We start from the raw sequence: 7,362 nt of genomic DNA on the forward strand, positions 1-7,362 counted from the left end.
AGTGGATATTTCTTTTAAATACATGTGATATCAGGAAAACACATACAGGGACGCAAATAAAAAGTATTCAATGAATCAAAGTATGGCAGGTGCACAGGGTAAGGACGAAGTTATGAGCAAGGTCTGGAAAACAAGGGTGGTAAACTCCTCCCACCACCCCTGCAGGCTCAACCCGAGTGGGGACCTGGGGAAGGGCGGGCAAAGCTCCTGCTGTGCAAGGTGGCCTTTTTCTCTAAGGACAGGGCCTTCCTGCCTCAATCTCAAACCCAGGTCTGGGGACTGGCGCTGCCCATTCTCCTTTCACACCGTGGGGACTCGATCTTCGAATCTGGCCAGGTTCCCCCTTCTCAGCAACAGATAAGGGCCCAAGGACACTTGATGGGACGAAGAGCCTGTTGACTCCCTCGGTGCCCCCAGCGCCTGCCTTCTGCGCACGCCTAGGAAACGCGCCTTCTGACTGTCACTCAGATTGATTGGCAAGGATGACTCCACACCATGACCCAGAACCAGCCAATCAGCGCAATCCGTGGCTCACCCCCAAGGCGGAAGGAGGGCAGCCTCCACTGCCACCTCTGGGTGTAGCCCAGGGGCTTGTCGCCTTCGTGACCAGTGGTTGTCCACTCTGGAAACACCGCTGCGTCCACAGATCAGGCCCCGCCATCATTCCCAGCAGCAGCTTGACCAGGCTTGACCTAGGTGGTGGCCAGTTCTCTGTGTGGCCGAGTCACTAACTCACTCAGCCTCTGGAACAGCCCTGGAGGCACACCCGAGGACTCCATTTCCAGAGGCACAGAGGGGCAGAGTGACCTTCCCGGGGTTCCACCGGCAAGGGCCTGAGCCAGGGCCCCTCGGGCAGCCGTCGGGGATCGCGCCTGGCACCACCGAGGCCTGGTGCTGAGAGCCCCCTGCTGCAGGGCGGAGCAGGGGCCAGCCCCGTGGAGGGCCAGCAGGGTCGTCTGCCTGTCCTAATCAGCGCATGCTATCACCCCGGCTTGGCCAGGCCGCTCAAATCGAATGGCTTTGATCCTGAACTTTTTTTTTTTTTCCTTTTGAAGCCTCTGAAGGACTTGGAGTCCTTTGTGAGGTCTAGGTGCCTCCCCAGGTGCCACCTCTCCTGTCCCATTGTCTGTCCCACAGGGCTGCTGTCAAACACCCAGGTAAGTTCCATCCCTCCCTTTGTGGAAATAGGGAAAAATTAAGGTTGTGAAATAGAAAACTCAAGCCAAGGGGCCCGTGAGGCCCCAGACGCAGAAGGACTGTTCCCAGGAGGGAGCAGGGCCCTGCTCTGAGATAACATCGCTCTGCCTGCACACGCAGGGGTCGGGGACGGCAATCACAGCTCTAATCTGGAGCCACGCTCTACTTAATGAGTAATTGCAGCACCACGTACCGGTTGAGGCCTGACCTGGTGTGTGAAGGTTCCGGCGGCTCCTGTCCCACCATCTCCCTCTGCATCGCCTGGCGTCCTGGGAGACCTCTGCACCTTGCAGCTGCCCCCACACATGCCTCCTGCCCCCGGGTGCTTCCCTGGTTTCCCCAGCATCAGTTAGCCAAGGGAGGGGCCCTCGAAACATCCCTCAAAAATCAGGGCACTGGGTGGGGGACACGGGGACTCTGGGAGATGCAGAGATGCCAGCGGTGTGGCCAGGCCGGACTGTTCTGCACGAGGGCAGCCAGAAAGCCCAGCCTCTTCATAACAGGAGATGACACTTGTTGAGTTCACGGTCCTCAAAGAGGTCGCGGGACCAGACGCTTCATCCCGGTTAGATGTGGAGCTCAGGATCTGAAGGTCTTGGTGAATCAGCCACATACACGGATGGAGTGGACGAGTGACTGAACCAAGAGGTGGGTGGACAGATAAAGTGCAGCTTCTCCCTCCCCCACGTGTGACCGAGCAGGTCTGTGCAGGAGCGGAGGCCTCACATGCCGCACCTGCAAAGTGGCGATAGTTAGAGGGACATTAGGTTCTTCCAGCACTTTTACAAAGAGAGGCTCCTACTAGAGGTTATTTAAGTCAATTAAATTAGGCTTCTGCTCGTCTTGCCAAGAGTCTCTCCAGCTGCGCCCAGTGAGTGGGTGGTGTTTGCCCAGGTCACACAGCAGAGCTTCTCCGCCGCAGGCTGCTGGGCTCCTTCCTGGTCACCCTGATGCCTGGGACACCATTTACTCCCAGGTGTTGGCTGAGGACCTATTACATGCCTGGCATTGGACAGATGCTGAGGTACAGCGTGGACGGCAGGCCTCCCCCCCGGCCCCGTGAGCAGCCACGTCCTGTCCTTTGCCCCAGCCTTGGGGACCCCTGTGGATCTGCCTATCCCTTTTTTTTTTTCCTGTGAGTGTCACCTTTCGTGCCTGGCCGCTTTCCCTCTGTCTTCAGATTCGCTCACTTTGCAGCACCGAGTGGTGCAGGGTGGACTCACATTCCACTGGACACGTGGACTCTGACCACTTTTTTTCCCCCTGGTTCTGGGGATGAATCCCAGGTTGTCACTCCTGCCAAGCAAGTGCTCTGCCACTGATCCACATCCCCAGCCCACGTACCACTTATCCACATACCACGTTATCTGCTCATCTGTCCATGGACGTCGGGGTGCGTCCAGGTTGGGCTGTTTGAGCGGCGCGGCCTTGGGCGTGAGTGAAGAGGCTGTGAGTGGACGTGTTTTTGTTCCTCCTGGGGATGTGTCTGGGAGTGGACGTGCTGGGGCGCTTGGTAATTCTGTGTTCCAACTTGGCCGCACCGTTGACACCCTCCAGCAGTGGGTGACGTGCCCGACTCCCTGTGCCAACCCTCGGGTTCTGTCTTCGGCTGTCCTCGGGGCGTGGAGGGCTCCCATGTGGCAGAGGTTGCACTCCCTGGTGGCCTGTGGAGTCGGCAGCTTCTCGGCTCGGTGGTGGTTGATACCCCGGCCACCTGCAGGACGCGTGCATCTGCCCAGGGTCTGTCCCCTGCTGCCTCCCGGGGCTGCTCTGTCTGCCCCACAGTTGGTTCCAAGGCTGGGACCCCCTGGGTGGGGCCAGGCCAAGTGTACAAGGGCCCGCAGCCCCACAGGCTGTGCTTGGAGCACCTCCCTCCCGGGGGAGTCGGGAGCCCCTCCCAGGGCCAGGGCGGGAGCCTTGGCATCAGGGAAGACAGAGCAGGGCCCCCGTGGAGCCCCGTCACTCCTCTGCAGGGCCACAGGTGTCATGAAGGCTGCCCCGGCCTTTCATGGTGAGGAGAGGGTCAGATGGAGGGTGGGGCCCAGGCAGGGCGCAGGGCCTGACAGATGGCCCTAAGAGGGCAGTCAGGGGGCCTCTGCGCGCTGGGGATGCAGGCCCCCTCCCTCCCCACCCCACCCTCCATCAGCCAGCCCACCCCATCTGCTGTCATCCCAGGACTCCGAGGACAGGCGGTGACAGGTCCTGGGAGAGTCTTGGTCTGAGCCAGAGAGGTGCAGGCTTGGGAGGTGAATCCCACCTGGATCTTAGAGACTGTTTTTTCTTAAATAGGGTCACCAACCTGCATGTGGCTTCAGTCTGCCTCGCCAAACTCATCTCTCACCACCAAAGACCCCAGACCGCCCCACGCACTGGATGAATGAGTGGTCGAAGAGGTGGACTGATGGGCGGGGGGCAGGGGACAGGGGGCAGATGTGCCACAGTATGCTGCTGTTAGTCCTGTGAATGAATCTCCAGAATCTTCCTTGAGAGGAGGTCTCCTGAGCAGGGCTGGAAGGCGTTTTGCAGACATTTAGCACCTGAGCCAGGACAGAGAATCAGGTGACCTCAGCACGGTCACCAGGTGGATTCCCTTAGGAATAGTGGCAGGTGAGCTCACAGGACAATTGCGCCCCAGGATCACGTCCTTGGAGTGGCTTCAGGGAAAATGACAGGACACCCTGGTCCCACGGAAGTAAAAAACCAAGGGATCAATCACTGCGCAGCGCTGGACAAACTGCTGGCCTCTGGAGCCTCAGTGTCCCCTTGCGTCAGACGGGGCTCAGGACGGCCACCTGCCCGGCACCGAGGCAGATGCCAGGAGAAACCAGTGGGAGGCCGGTGGAGTGGCCCCCGGGCAGGCTGCCCAGGTCAAATCCCAGCTCTGCTCCTGCCCAGCTGTGTGGCCCTGGGCGAGCTCTTCCCCACTCTGAGCCTCAGAGCAGCACAGCACTGGGCTCCAGGGTCCATGGGAGGCCCACAGAGCGCAGCAGGGAGGCTCTGGTGGCAGAGCCTGGCGGGCCGTTGGCGCTCAGAGGAGACAAGTTCCCACTGTCGGTGCCGGCAACAGGGACTGGCACGCAGTAGGTGCTCAGGAAATACTTCTGGAATTAATTAATTGAATGAATGGCCACAGGCCGTGAGCTAGGTACAGCCATTACTCCATCTTCCAGATGGGAAGCCGAGATCCAGAGACACCAAGGAGCTTGTCTCTCCTGAGGGACACGGGAACCCAGAGTCCCAAATCGGCCTCGCACGCCTACATGACAATCCCATGCTCCACCTCTAATTCAGGTTGGGTCAGTAACACAAACTCAGGATCCGGGGACATCAACATCAGCTTCACTCACATTCTCCAGAAATCACCCTCCTTTCAAGGCACGTCCTCTCTGGAAGAGAGCCCGCTGCTGGTGACCGGGGCCAGGAGGAGTGTCAGGATGGCTGCCCCACCGTCTGGCCCCAGCTGGGCCTTTCCCTCTGGCCTGGGAGGGTTTGTGGTTCCCAGGGCCCCATGAGGGGCCTGTGGACGTGGTTCAGCGCTGTCTCCAGCCCCGTCCCCCCTCCTGCCTTATGGCTCCCGGAAGGCCGTTTAGCCCAGGCTCATGTTAATGGCTTCTCGACTTCAACGGTCAATTCCCCGACTTGCCATAAAACGGCCTTGGATTGAGCCCCAAGGACAGTGCCAGGGGAAGGGGATGTTTAAGGACGGCCCTGGGGGCGGGGCCCACATCTGCCTGCCCACCCTCCCGAGACCAGGGGGCTGCCCGTCACTCTTCATGTCCCCCAGTTCCAGCCTGCTGCTGACCTCTGACTGCAGATGGGTCGTGTCGGAGCTGGGTCCCACCTCAGGGCCTTTGCCCCTGCGGGCTCCTGTGCCCGGCAGTCCCACAGATGGCTCTCGCTCCTACACCCAGGGTTGTGTCCTGAGCACCCTGCTGACAGCCTGGGTCACCTCCCGCCTCAGCCTGCGTGGTCTCCGGGCGCCCTCTCCACCTGTATGTTCTTCTTCATGGCTTGGTTGGTTGGCTCTGGGTGTCCTTCCCAGGAGGGCAGGTCTCACCGTCCTGCGCACTGTCTTTTCCCTGCACCTTGAGCCACGCCAGGCAGCAGCCGGGCCCAACACCACCCGAGGGGTGAGTGGCCCGATTCATCCTCTAAGAACTCATTTGCTAGACTGTGCTCGCCCCAGATTACAGTTAAGACTGTGTCTGAACAAGGGAGGGACAGCAGTACCCAGGCCTGCCCTAGCCTGTGCTAACAGAGGGTCAAGCTCCACTTGTGCGCCCCAGGTCTATTGTCTCGTTCAACCCTCCAGCCACCAGAGGAGGTGACGCGCTACTATGTCCATTTCACACCTGACCCCTGTGTTGGGCTTCAGGTTCCCGTGGAAGGGGCCAGCCAGCGCCACGTACTGGGGTACATGAGTCTCGGCCCAAATTTCCCTCCATAACGCCTGCCTGGAGGAGGAGGGGCCGCCAGGGGGTCCCCCCACAGGACCTGGCCTGGCCCAGTCCACTCAGCTCCTCCCTCCCCTGTCTGCTTCCCACCTTCATGAAGACTGAGGCCTCTCGGGGAACTTCCTGCTCCCAAAGATTCCGAATCCTTTACACACACAGCACTTCCCTGGGCCTGCGTGTGCTCAGTGCTTTAGACGCATTAATTCACTCCATCCCAGGTCCTAGAGTAAGTGCTGTCGTTACCCCTCCTCTTCAGATGGGGAAACCGAGGCACCGGGCAGCTGAGTATCTTGTGCAAAGTGGGGGAGCCAGGCCGCCTGGTGTCTGAGTCTGAGCTCCTGACCAGTGGCCGCTGGTGGAAACCACCAGTCACCAAGACAATGACAGGGCTGGAGAGGTGACCAGTGAGGACTCATTTGGTTCCAAGTGGCAGGAAGTCACTCCAACTGGCTCAGGCTAAAAGGACAAGGCAGAAGATGTCTTGCTTCAAGCATGGCTACTTCCAGGACCCCGGACATCCACATTAGCCCGAGCCTCTTTCATAGTTCAGTTGATCATCTTTGTGTTGACTCGGGCTCTGCGGGTCTGGAGATGGGGCCCTGGGCTCCAGAACCACTATTGATTCCAGCTTGATCCCACAGTGAAGAGCTTGGACTGACCTCTCTCTGAACCTGATTGGGTAGCCTTGAGTCAGGTGCCCCCCTGTGAGCCAATCACGATAGCAAAGAGAACGACGCAATTCTCTGATTGGCTGGGGTCATCTCCACCCGAGGACACAGTGGAGGGTCCCTGGGACAACACTCCTGGGGCTTTGACTGGGACTAGGAGAGGGCAGTGGAGGCCAGGAGGGACGCACCGGGCATCCGTGGCCAGGCCAGCCTCATTGGCAGATGAGCCAGGAGTGACCTCCTTCCCAGGCGGAGGTAAGCACAGCAGACGCTTTCTACCTGTGTTGTATGACTTCTGTAGAGTCACGTGACAGATTGTCCTCTCTTCTCCACAGCTGTTTCTTTAATGAGCTACAAAGTAGGGCGTCCCTGGTCCCTCTGGAGATGAGAGGCCAATGGGAGGATTCCAGGCATCTGACAGGGTGAGAGGAGAATTCTGGAGTACTGGCGAGACGGGGATGTGACAGCAGTAGGGTGGGAAAGGGGTGGACTGGGTCCCCTGGCACACAGGGACAGTGCTGGTCAGCTGACGGAGCCCTCCAGCGGCGCCAGGCACTGTCCTGAGCCCTGCCGGCCTCTCTCATTGAAGCTTTCCCACAGCTCCCGGGGGCAGGAGCCCCGTTTTCCTGAACAAACCAGGTAACACCCAGGCAAGGTAACCCGCGTCCTGGGGCCTCTCGCTGGCCAGGATGGCGGTCCCTCCCCTCAGGCCTTCCTCCTGCTGAACAAGCCCACTCTCCCCTGGGCCAGAGGCTAGCCTCGGTGGTTCTAAGCCAGTCACTGCGTCCGGCCCCTTTGCCTGGGATTGGCGGATGTCCACCCCCTTCTGACCAATGAGGCACAAGAGCCCTGTGCTGGGGATTCTGGGAAAATCTTTTCTCTGTAGCCGGGGCTCCCGAGGAGCACATGCCCGCCCCACACTCCCCTGCTCTGCGCGCTGCCGCCCGGCCACCTCCCCCTGCTGCCAGCCCCCAGGCCAAGGCAGCACCATGGTNACCTGCCCCCCCCAGCCTGCCCCTCGCTCCTTGCCCTGGCCCAGCCAC

This window comes from Marmota marmota, unplaced genomic scaffold, assembly GCF_001458135.2.
Source record: "Marmota marmota marmota unplaced genomic scaffold, marMar, whole genome shotgun sequence".
Taxonomy (NCBI): domain Eukaryota; kingdom Metazoa; phylum Chordata; class Mammalia; order Rodentia; family Sciuridae; genus Marmota; species Marmota marmota.